The sequence below is a fragment of the Dermacentor silvarum genome, chromosome 6 (genome assembly GCF_013339745.2).
Source record: "Dermacentor silvarum isolate Dsil-2018 chromosome 6, BIME_Dsil_1.4, whole genome shotgun sequence".
Lineage (NCBI taxonomy): Eukaryota > Metazoa > Arthropoda > Arachnida > Ixodida > Ixodidae > Dermacentor > Dermacentor silvarum.
The window spans coordinates 54,223,377-54,237,014 of NC_051159.1; positions in this window are offsets into that span (position 1 = coordinate 54,223,377).

Sequence of the window (13,638 nt, forward strand, 5' to 3'; positions counted from 1 at the left end):
CGGTTAAACAAACTACAACAGGACCTTTCAACAAGCCACTATATCTGTTATCATCGCATATACAGTATTCGGAATTCGGCTGCAGCGAAGTCGTCATGTCAACGCAGAGACCCTCGCGCTACCCGTGCTTAACCTCAGCTTCTGAAAAACGGATGTGTGTGTATTGCTCGTGATTGCGCATAAGCGGTTCCTGCTCCTAGCAATATTCTTGCACCAAACTTAGCAGCAAGCACCAACCTAAAAGCTCACGTCTGCCCCTGAAGGAAGCCGCAAATGATCTGTGTGTAATTACTGAACGTGCAATGGAATTTGTGTTGTGAACGTTTATCTTAGCACCAGCCTGGTTCGTCCGTCTCGGCGCGTGGGCTGTAATTATTCATAGAAGTGCACTCTGAATATTTGGAAAGGCGTAAAAGCCGACACCACATTTTTTTAGGAGCTGCAGTCACTTGTGTACGTAGTATCGTATCATTCTGACAGACATGGGCGTCGTCTATTTTCTCGTCATGTTTCTTGCGCTGTTAGTGTGCTCTGAATCTGCATCAAGAAGCTTAAATTAATATGCTGCAGTACGTAGCGCAGCCGCGTAGCCCCACGGCTAACAATAAAATACGTTGTTAGGAGTACGTTTGTTTGTTTAATAACAAAATCGAGCGCTAAAATTTGTATTCATAGTGGCAAGTGTAAAGTAAGGAGCTATCGAAACTATCCGCTAATAGGATACATGTGCTTCTGTCTGCTTGAGCACATTATCTTAAAAGATGCTGCAAACCCCAGATAACCAAAACATACGCAACTGGAGCAGGTACTATGGTTCCTTTCCTGGAAATGAAAGCCAGCATCCCAGTCTGTTAAGCTTGTCATGTACTTAATGTTAGAGCATGCTAACTGGAGCCATTTCAAACTACGTTATTTGACCAAAATAAGAAAGTGCAAAGAAAGTGTCAAGGTACAGTCTAATCTGGTATTCCCGAACCGATTGTATTAGCAAAACTTTATGCCTCCCTGAATTGCCTCCATTAACCCAATGCTCAAAAAACAGGGGAAGCTGATTCCCTTTATTGCTGTTGAAAAGCTGCTAGAATCTCAATAACAGACTACTCATGTTCTCAGAGAAAGTGAGGGGCACTGACAATACCTCTAATCTTTTGTATGAGCCTTCACCTTGAACGAAAATGGAATAAAAATATTTACCTTTACAAGCGTCAGAATCCAAACATTGCCAAATTTTGAGGAGCCACATTAAATTTTTGAGATATAGACAATAAAAAGTGTGCCTAAGTACAAGTGCACACTGAACACACTTGAGTGATTTAGTGGCGAGCTGCGAATGCAAAAGCGTCCATAGCTGCTACTCGAGGTAACTGCTAGGCTGCACCTATAGCCCATGTACCTGGCAAGGGGAATGGTTATACGTAGTTTTGTGCTGTTTCTTTTTTTTTCAATAGATGGTGGCTAGCTGATTCCATCTGTTTATGTATTTATCATTTGTGTGCATCTTATGTGCATGTGTTTGTATCATGTTCTGATTGTTATACGTGGAGTGATGCAAGCATCTTTTTTTTAATATATTGCACTACAGTCATTTATTCAACTTTGTGTTGAAATGTACAAATGTACCCAGTTATGGCCAGGACAGCCTGCAGGATTGGCAAAAAATATGATGCAGATCCAATGCACTTGCTTGAATCGACATAAGGCGAACCTTTCATGCAACGGTGAGTTAAACTCTAGAAAACTAACTGCAGTGTTTACAGTTGTCCTTATTTCACCCGATGCAACACGTACTCATAGGCAATGTTTGCTTATTCACCGCACAGGTCACATAATGTAATGTATACATAGCCCGGTGAACTCACTCAAACGTCGGCTCACTAAGACTTTGAACTAACCATGAGTCTGAGTTCGTTTGAGCCTGACTTAGTAGCATTTTGGTGAATACGAGTAAGGAGCAAGCTCAGTTGAGTAAAATTTTAGTGAATATTGTTATGTGGTAGTCAGGGAAAGCTCATCCGAGTATAATTTTAGTGAATATGAGTCAAAGCAAGCTCGGCAGGTAGAGTTTTGGTTAGTATGACTCAGTGTAAGCTTACCTGAGTAGAATTTTGATGAATATAAGTCAGAGCAAGCTTGGCTAAGTAGATATTTGGTGAATATGACTCGGTGCAAGCATGCCTGAGTAAAATCTTTGTGAATATTAGTCAGATCAAGCTCGGCCGAGTATAATTTTGGTGAATATGAGTCAGAGCAAGCTCGGATAAGTAGAATTTTGGTGAATATGACTCTGAGCAAGCTCGACTGAGTAATGATGGGATATGGTTATAAGAGTTTATGCAGTAATACATGTAAGGGCAGACTCATTAGCAACATTGCCTCCATCTTGATGGGCAATACCTACGCCTCGCGATGAGTCTGCACACTTTATGAGCTGTGGACATGCAAGACCCACCCACACTTGAAAAGATACTATCATTCACACGAAAGAATGCAACCGGCTGACTTCACTGCATAATTTTGATCTGATTTTGTTTAATGTGTTATCTTCTACTTATAAAAACCAGATGTCTGCCGGCTTTTCGCACTATTGCATGTGTTTTACAGGAAGTAGAGACAGAGAAGCAAGAAAAGGCAAGGGTGTTTATGGCTAAGTAGTTTCTTAGAGTACTGTGATATGTTACAACCAGCATAAACAAAAGTAATTCGATGCACTGAAGTAAGCGAAATGTGCAATTACCTTTTAATGCGAGGGTTAATACAGATGCAGTAAGGATACAAAGTCTGCAACACACTGAAGGTTTATTGGGTTTTTTTATTCAGGAGAAAAATGATGCATCAGAAAAATGAGGGAATAAAACTGTTTAAATATTGCCTCGAAAACAAATTGGCAATACTGTTTATTCCCAGTCAAAGCGTTAAATATGCTATTGTAGAACAGTCATTACGATATATAGTTTGCACCTTCGCTTTGCAAGCTTGATAAGCAGACGCGTCTAGCAGCGGAAGTAACAGAACTTTGAAATGAAATAATTAATTGGGGAAATGCGCATGAAAGCCCAAACCAACCTACTGCAACTAAACGGTCGCGCGTATAGCGTGACCTATTGACCGTAGCATTTGTTCGTAGTTGCATATTCTTTAAAATTTTACGTCCGTAAAAGCATACCACGATATAACTGTGGCATTTTCGTATGTCGCGAGTTGTCTCCAGAACCAGAAAATTAGGACGACATCCGAAGGCCATGCATGCACGCTTCCCGTGACGGACACCTCGTAGTATTTACCAACTCGCAGCGCGTGTGAATAACGGAAAATCAAGCAAAAGTACGAACTATCAGCACCCGAAGCCAACGCAAAGAACAGCGTCGCCAGATTAGCAACGTTGCGTGTCAACAAACGCATAGAAATCAGAGAACCGAATCTGTCCTACGAGTTTTTATCTGCACTGTTCGCGTGTCGGTGCTGATGTTACGTACCGATTGCGCAATCCAAGGGTCCACACAATTAGTTGCACTGTTCGAGGCTTGTTGAGCCGATATTTATAGACAAAAAAAGTATCTACAAACGTTGCGTTGAGCCGCTTGAGCGACCGCCGCCATTTTCCAAATACCTGTCGCGAAATACCTGTCGGCGCCATTTCGACGGAAAATCGCAAAGATTGCTGCGACGTTGCGACGCTGCGAAAAACCAGTTGGTCGCAGCCGAAAATCGCAGAATCGGCCCTGCGACTGCGATTTTCGTCGCATGCGACGGAAATCGCACTTCCGGTGCGAAAATCGCACTGCAAAATCGCACCATGTAAAACGGCTTTAAGGCGTACCGGACGTGGAACGCAGACGATGCTTACCCAGGCAGCGGGAGTTTGCACAATGATTACGCGATATGTTAAAATAGTTACCTACAGCCGCGTCAAAATTCCTTTGTATGCCTACCATTGTCCCTTATGCACTAACATTGCCAGGACTCATGATAAAAGTATGTCGGACAATCTATTTTCTATTTTATTTGAGTGGAGGGGCCGACAGCACGTGTAAAATAATATCAAGAGGACAGTAGTGATAACGTTCGCCAACAACAAGGGACATTTGCCCTTCGAGTACGGAACACAGCAAAGAGTTCAACTATTTCGAAATAAATATGCCAATAACTCTGCATTTTCATGTCCACGTGCACCAAATCCAATATGCGCAAGCACAAAAGAACGTGCTTCGCTATCTAAAGACTGCAATAAAGAATATCACCATCTTGTGCAAGATCTGGGCATACAGATCCCTGGTGCACTTTGTGTTTGAATATGTCTATGTTGTGTGGTCATCCAATTTTTCACAGGACACTGATAAAGTTTAATCAATGCAAAAATTGTGATTACACTAGTTTGCCAAAGGAATGACCATGTCTCTTCACCGACAGTGAAAACTTCCAGCTGAAGACTTTCTTCCTTAAAGTGCCAATGGGATTTTGAGCAGATTTCTTTGCTACACAATATAGCGCACTCAACGTTGGTCATTTACCATTTATGAGTTTTGTAGCCCTTATATCCGGCAAACTATACTTATGTATCCGCTAAATATTGTGCCATTTAGGTCCTACTTTGGCTGTTACATATATTGTTTTATTTTTTTGCTTAACCAATAAACCATGAAATAAATTAGATGGTTGTTTGAGTAACCTACCATTTGATAGTTTTACTAATCTATTACCCAGCCATGGTTACAGTTAAACATCGCACATCTATCTTTGTTGTGTCCTGTATTACAGCTTTATTCTTTATTCGTACCTACTCCTGCTATGCCTTGCATAATAACAGCAGTATTTGTAAATACAAAAATAAAATAAGTAAATATGCCACAAACACGTTTGCGCCTTCACACTACGGTCATCTTGTCCCACGCGCCGTGCATACCTGCTTGGATATTGTCCCTTGCTCACACCATTTTGCATGGTACGATGAATCTCATTAGCCTCTTCAACTTCAACCATTCAGACAGTCGCACCGAAGTGACAAACGCGTCACGGTCGACATAAGCGGCCTTCATGAAGTTTAGTGGCATTACCGTGTCAAACCGGTGCACATCGTGGCCATGGACGATGCGCTACGCAGCCCATATACAGCGACACAACCTGTGACATTCGAGGAGCATTCCGCTGATTTCACGGTGAAGCTTTTTAGCCAAATCTCAGAGGTTTCACGTGGCTGCCTGGCAGCTAGGTGCTGGGTCCCGTGTCCCGCATTGTCAGTCGCAATCTCGGCGGATATATGCGTGGATACGTTACGTATATATAAATATACACGTATAGATTCATATGTATATATATATATATTGACGCGTGTGCTCTAGGTAGACGACAACGACGATGGGAACATTAACGGACTCCGTCTAGTGGGTCAGTGGAATTTTGGCTAACGACGAAGAAGACGTGTCGCCGTTCCGTTTTGCTTAAACAGGTCGTCCTGCTGTTCTTGAAGAACGTCTGCCTGTCCTCTCTCGGCGTTGTACCGTGACAGTGGTGGAGGTGCTGGGTATATTGACCACGCCTGATGCTACGGACTCCTTCTGGGAGTCGTTCATCTAGCCCGGACGCATTGTCACCAGTTACGACCCCCGTGCACCGCTTCAGTCGTCGACTGCTAGGCCTCGCCCTGGAGTTCTCCCCTCTTCAACCACATCTTTCCAGGAGCTCCACACATCTGGCAATGGCCGAAACGAGCCCACCGCAAGCACCCCAATGCAGCCAGTCTCCCAGTCAACAACAGGTAACTGTTCTTCATCCGCTGGTTCCCGATCGCTATCGCGGTGCAGCGTTCGAAGACATTGAAGACTGGCTCGACAAGTACGAGCGCGTCGCCCAGATTAACCAGTGGACTGAGCAGCAAAAGCTCTCCCACGTCTATTTCGCGCTTGACGACAGTGGCCGTACTTGGTATGAGAACCGCGAAGCTAGCCTATCGACATGGCATGACTTTCGGCAGAAAATCACCGATACGTTTGCAAGTGCTGACCGACGCGACCGCGCCCAACAGTTGATGGAGCTACGGGTGCAACAACCCAATGAGTCGGTCACAATGTTCGCCGAAGACATGGCCCGTCTCTTTCGTAGAGCCGACCCGAACATGACCGAGGATAGGAAGTTACGCTACCTCATGCGAGGTGTAAAAGAGCAGTTGTTCGCGGGGCTTGTGCGCAATCCACCCGTCACCGTCGCTGATTTTATCAAGGAGGCTACGGCTATTGAGCGGGCCCTTCATCAACGATGCAGGCAGTACGATCGTCTGTCCACCAGCACCGCAATCAATGCCGCCGCATTGACTCCACAGTATCAGAGCTCCTTGCGTGAAATGATAAGAGATCGTCAGAGAAGAAGTTCACCGGATCCTGACATCGACACTGGATAGCCCCGTCGCGTCAATCGCCGAAGTGGTACGCGACGAAATCAGGCAGGCGTTACCGGCCGCCGATCTTCCCGACCACCAGCGTCCCATGAGTTACGCCGCCGCTGTCCGATGTTCCCCACCCGTTACAACCACACCCCCGTACAACCAGCCTCCGAGAGCCGCTCCTTGGTCGCCGCCGCAAGAGGAGGCATTGCGGCGCGCACCCGTGATGCCGATGCAGTCCTACCGCCAGCCGTCATTCGCCGCGCCTTGGACCACACCGCAAAACGACCCTTCGAGACGGCCACAATTTCGGAGATCCGACGCGTGGCGCACCGCCGATAACCGCCCTCTCTGTTTTAACTGCGGGGGCGCCGGCCATATTTCGCGCCATTGCTGGCATCGCGACACATCCTTTCGACCTCTTCGTCCGTGGTCTGATGGTCGACGTGCAGATGGCGACTCCCTGCTACGCCGCGACGACGCTGCTTCTCAGGGACCTCCCATAGCGCACCCGAATGACGAATCCGTGCCGAATGATCGGACTGATTTCGGCCATCGGTCGCGCTCTCCTACCCCTCCACGCCAAATGCCTGCTGGACGTACTTTTGCTAACTTTCAAGGCCGAAGGTCGCCCAGCCCCCGCCGGGGAAACTGAAGGCGGCGACCTCTGGGGGTAAGGTTGCAGGCCCGCCGCAAGACAATAAAAAGCCCCCAAATCGCCCGCTGCCGAACGCCGAGCAGCCGATAACCACCGGCCCCGAAGAAATTGTGAGTGCCGACCTTGATGTTTTTGTGGATGGGCAGCCAGTGACAGCATTAGTCGACACTGGTGCTGACTTCTCTATAATAAGTCAGGAACTCGCCCTCCGCCTGAAGAAAGTGAAGACGCCATGGACGGGACCTCACATAAGGACGGCAGGCGGCCAATTCCTGATGCCTACTGGAAGATGTACTGCAAGAATTAATATTGGAGATTCTTCTTTCGTGGCCTCTTTCATCGTTCTTCCTGTAAAGCTGTAAAGCTTTGATTCTTGGAATGGATTTCCTAAGGGAATACGGTGCCGTAATTAACATTCCAGACCGCATGGTGACGTTTTATAAGAGCCCTGGTTTAATCCATTACTTATCGCCGCAACACAATGCCTTTCGTCTAACAGAAGATGACGTCGTAATCCCACCTCGGTCATGTATTCTTGTTTCGGTGGCCTGTGACGTACCGTTTCATTGCGAAGGAATTGCCGATCAAATAACCGTTTTGTTGTTTAGTCACGGTATCTCGGTCGCACGAGGAATTGTCAATGTCACCGACGGGCGCACGAACCTCTTGCTAACAAATTTTAGCACAGAGAGACGGCACCTTCCAAAAGGCACGGCTGTGGCTTATTTTGACGGTGTTGCGGATGTTCGCGGCTGCTGTTCGCTACTCGAAGAAGCGCCTACACAAGACCCAGCTCCCGCACTTGACGTCAGCACTGTTTTGCCGCCGCACGAACGAGAACAGCTTCTTACACTATTGGCCCAGTTCGTCGACTGCTTTGCGTCGACTTCAAGAGTTGGTCGGACGCCTCTAACAAAGCACCGAATAATTACAGAGGATACGGCGAGACCCATTCACCAAAATCCTTATCGTGTGGCACCCAGAGAACGTGAAGCCATACAACAACAGGTGACAAAAATGCTTGAAGACGACGTGATCCAACTATCAACGAGTCCCTGGGCATCGCCTGTAGTTCTAGTCAAGAAAAAAGACGGCAGCTTGCGTTTCTGTGTGGAATACCGAAAACTAAATCAAGTGACGAAGAAAGACGTGTACCCGCTACCCCGTATCGACGATTCCCTCGACAGGCTTCGACACGCACGTTACTTCTCTTCCATGGACTTAAAAAGCGGCTATTGGCAAATCGAAGTAGACCCCAGAGACCGTGAAAAAACTGCTTTTGTGACCCCAGACGGCCTGTACGAATTTAAGGTTTTGCCTTTCGGCTTGTGCTCTGCGCCTGCTACGTTCCAACGCCTCATGGATACTGTGCTTTCCGGTCTGAAGTGGAAAACCTGCTTAGTGTACCTCGACGACGTCATCGTGTTTTCCGCAACGTTTAAAGAACACCTCGAACGGCTTGAAGCAGTTCTGCAGTCCATAAGATCCGCCGGCCTCACGCTGAAACCGGAGAAGTGCCACTTTGGCTTTGCGGAACTACAGTTTCTTGGTCACGTCGTCAGCCACGCCGGTGTCCGCCCAGATCCTGCAAAAATTACCGCCGTCGCACAGTTTCCCGTACCATCCGACAAAAAGGCTGTCCGGCGGTTCCTCGGCCTCTGCGCTTATTACCGGCGGTTTATTGCAGACTTTGCTCGCATTGCGTCGCCGTTAACCCGCCTCACGAGAGACGATGCTCCTTTTGTATGGGGTGATGAAGAGCAAGGTGCATTTAACATCTTGCGGCAACGTCTCCAGACACCTCCAGTGCTTGCCCACTTTGATGAGACCGCTCCTACATTGCTCCACACGGATGCCAGCAATGTTGGCTTGGGAGCTGTTCTTGTACAGCGGCAGGAGGACATGGAAAGAGTGATTGCCTACGCAAGCCGAACACTCTCACGCACAGAGGCTAATTATTCCACAACTGAGAAAGAATGCCTCGCGGTGGTATGGGCGGTTATGAAATTTCGCCCATATTTGTACGGCCGCCCTTTCAAAGTTATCAGCGACCACCATTCACTGTGTTGGTTGACGAACCTTAAAGATCCGTCCGGACGATTGGCACGTTGGAGCCTAAGGCTGCAAGAGTTTGACATGACGGTCATGTACAAGTCGGGGAAGCGACATACGGATGCTGACTGCCTGTCTCGATCGCCGATAGAGTCGGCTTCTCCACTCGAAGAAGACGATACAGCATTTCTTTGTGTTCTGGACACAGCCGCCATCGCTCAACAACAACGGGACGACCCTGAGTTGCTTGCACTCATCAACTACTTAGAAGGAAGGTCTGCGAAAGCACCTAGGGTTTTCGCCAGAGGACTGTCGTCGTTTTGTTTACGGGCCAAAGTCCTTTACAAAAGAAACTTTTCTTCTACCGGGTCCCCCTACCTGCTCGTCATTCCTGCAGCTCTTCGTTCGGAAGTACTTCAAGCCTGTCACAACGAGATGACTTCTGGTCACTTAGGCTACACGCGAACATTGGGCAGAGTGCGGCAAAGCTACTACTGGCCGAGACTTACCACGGCCGTGAAACATCACGTTCGCTCTTGTCTTGACTGCCAGAGGCGCAAGTCACCTCCGACGAAACCAGCCGGCCTCCTACAACCTGTCCAGGTTCCTCGAACACCATTTGATCAAATTGGAATGGATATCTTGGGCCCGCTTCCTACTTCCACTGCAGGGAATCGCTTTGTTCTCGTCGCAACCGACTATCTGACACGTTACGCTGAAACAAAGGCCATCCAGAAAGGCACAGCGGCCGAGGTGGCGCGCTTTTTCATTGAAAATGTTGTGTTGCGACACGGAGCCCCAAGCGTCGTAATTACCGACAGAGGAACCGCATTCACGGCTGCACTTTTAGATCACGTCTTGCTGCTAAGTGGAACAGCTCATCGGAAGTCGACCGCCTACCATCCACAAACCAACGGACTGACAGAGCGCCTTAACAAAACAATTGAAGACATGCTTTCAATGTACGTGGATGTCGAACATAAAAATTGGGATGACATCCTCCCTTATATCACGTTTGCGTACAACACGGCGAAACAAGAGACGACGCGCATGACTCCGTTCACCCTTGTTCATGGCCGAGATGTACGAACGATGTTGGATGCAATGCTTCCACACGAATTTGACGACACCGAAACGGACGCCGATGTCTTCACGCAACGTGCCGAAGAGGCTCGGCAGCTCGCGCGTGTGCGGATCTGCCAGCAGCAAGACTACGACGCAGGCCGCTATGATGCCCACCGTAGAACCGTAAGCTATGAAGTCGGCGACAGAGTGTGGGTTTGGACACCCATACGGAAACGAGGCCTCTCCGAAAAGCTGTTAAGGCGATACTTCGGCCCATATCGGGTATTGCGGCGACTCAGTGATGTCACCTACGAGGTCGTCCCCGATAGCCCTAACTGTACGAGGCGCCGCCCGCACCGTCCTGAACTTGTGCATGTTGTACGCATGAAGCCGTATGTGAGCGAATGACTTTGCGAGAGACCCTCACTTCCGCAAGTGGCATTTCTGGTATAGCATCGGGACGATGCTCTTCTAAGGAGGGACAAATGACGCGTGTGCTCTAGGTAGACGACAAGGACGATGGGAACATTAACGGACTCCGTCTAGTGGGTCAGTGGGATTTTGGCTAACGACGAAGAAGACGTGTCGCCGTTCCGTTTTGCTTAAACAGGTCGTCCTGCTGTTCTTGAAGAACGTCTGCCTGTCCTCTCTCGGCGTTGTACCGTGACAATATATATATATATATATATATATATATATATATATATATGAGAAACTACCAGCAAAATGGCTTATAAAAATTCTTTTATGCTGAGCAATTCTTAATTGCTCTATTGTTATTATATTGCCTCTCGAAATGAAACCTGAACATACAGTATCGGCTCACAGGCAACATATAATGCACAGCGATCTTATATTGCAATGGTGAATGATATTTAGAGGCTTCCTCAATTTACTTTATTTGCTGTGATTTAGCCATTCAGTATGTTACATTGGTGTAAGCTCTTGGCCTATTCTCCAGAATAGGCATGTCTCGCTTCTCTTTCTACATAATAACTTTACCATTTATGTCTGTTCAGAGCACACGGATATGTTAATAGAATGGCGAATTATATTTCACGCATTCTTTGAATAAATCTTTTTTGTTATTATTTAGCCATTCAGTATACGCCATCAGAACCATGCCCGTTCTTGGGAAATCCTCCAGAATTCGCATGTTCTACTGTGACATAAGAAATATGGAATCCTTAAATGTTACTGGATACGTGTCGTCCATGTCTCTGCATGCACCCGTCATCACCATTCTTTCCTCAACATCCATCATAGCTGCCTTCGTCCTTGTCACTTGCGGACGTATTCTGGGACGATTACTTTGACGATACTATCGCCTTCGCGTGACGTATTGCTCAACCAATCAATCAGCTCACGCGGTTTTCTTCACCAACCAAGGAATGCGCGCCTGACGGCCGATACGATAATATCGCCGAAAGTAATCGTCGCAGAATGTGTCCCATGGCTGCGCATACGTCTCACACTGTGCATCCGCCTGATTTGGTCTTTGCGTTTCGGCTTAGCTTGCGAAAGATGATGTGCGAAAGGAAAGTGCATGATAATACAGTTGTGACATTTGTGGCGAATAAGCATAAATATTCTTTGAGATTATACTTTCAACAGAATGAAAGTAAAAAAAATGTACTCATTGCCCTTAGTTCTAAAGCATTTAGTGAACCGCTTTCTTAGGTTTCACCTCACATGTATTGAAATATGTGCACTGGCTCTGCATGTTTTTTTCAGGGCGATGTGCTCCTACTCTGATCGCTCGGACGATCTCTCACCGTAAGCTTGTGAGAACGGCAATGCTTTATCCGGTGAAATTCCGGTCACCCGGCTGGTACAACTTGCTTTTTGTAGTGGTGGATGCGCTTTCGGTCAACTTTGCTCAAACAAAAGAAGCGCCAACTTCTTTTCGAGAACAGCCCCCATTCGCTCCGGAACTTTCCCTCACTCGAATACGTTAAAATTCAACCAATAAAATGACAAACATTTCATTTTATGAAATATCGGTGTTTCGTTTTGAATTCTATAAATTTCTGATGACAAACGGAGATCGAGCGAATGATTAAATAGTGCACTTTTTTTCCGCGAGTGGCCACAGTGAGGCGAAAGCTTACAAGCGGACGCATTCTTGAGGGTCGCACGCACGTGGTAGCTCATACGGTGAGCAGTTGCCAAGGGCACTGCAGTGCTAGTCTCGATAGAGTCAGTCATGGCGATAGTCTGTCCGTTCCCTTTCTATTAGGGGAATAGAAACGCAGGTCAGCGGCATGGCTGTTCACTGCAGGTGCTTCACTGAGGCGGATAAGACCGCCACTTTACCAACTGAAACGACACTCAAGCCATAGAGACGGGAGTAACAGCTGTCCCTGCAAAATGGCTGTATGGTGTTTTATGGTCCATAGTGACACAGCACAGTGCAAATGTACCTGTTTATCTGCGTAGGCAGCGACACAATTCATCGCTTGTCATCGTTGCTAGGGGAATGTGCCTTCGTGCGTATGTACGAAGAACTTGAGTGTTGTGCACACCAATGTGCTTGCGAATTGCCTCTGCTGCTGAGCTAACAGTGATCGCACATGGACAGCGCAGCAATCGAACTTTGGCGGGTGAGGGCTCCTGTATGCAGTGATGAAATATATACTTCGAGCGCTGGAAGGTGTTGCAACTGTTTAGTGTGTCGTGCTTGTGGTGAAGAAATGTCATCAAACTGGGTCTGCAAAAGCGAGCGATTCTCGACGTCGACCGTGTTTGCGACACTGCGGCTGCATGTGATACATCACTGATGACAGAGCAGCTATCTCAAACGATAGCTGCGATACGTTGTCGTTGGAAAACACTACGCACTGCTCAGCATCGTCGTCCGCCACGGCGCATCGACGCCTTGCAAGCAGCTACAGTGACGTGCAGATAATTATTTGCTGTGCGCTACGTCGCCACAACCCAGGCAATGAACCGTGTTGTAGGGCCATCACAGCCCAAGAAGATATATGCATAAGCCTGGGAAGGTCGACGTTTTGCTTTTGATAGTGTTGCTCAGTACACCGCCGATGACAGCGCGTTGTGCGTGTCTTATTTCGGCAAACAAGATTGTTGATGCCTCTCAGATCATCACCGCGTCACTGTTGCCGAAAAATAAGTTGGGCGTGGCCCAACCGTGGTGGGTGTGCGCACAAGAGGTGCATTATTGCGCGGGGTGTGACCTATGGTATTGATTGACAGACGAACTCGTGCCGAACTCGTACATCATGAACCCCCCTCGAGTGAACTCGGGAACATGGCGGCGGCAGCAGCTGTGTGTGTCATGGCATCCAACGGCAGCAAGCGTCAATATGACCGTCTGGACCCATTCACCTACTTGGCATACGTAGAGTTTCAGCGTCATTTTTGCCTCTCCAAAACGTCCGTGCGCTGGCTGTGTGACGAGTTAGGCGAAGGCCCCCGTCTGCGGATACAGCGTGGTGGTGAAATTATGATTCCGAGCGCAGATTGGTGT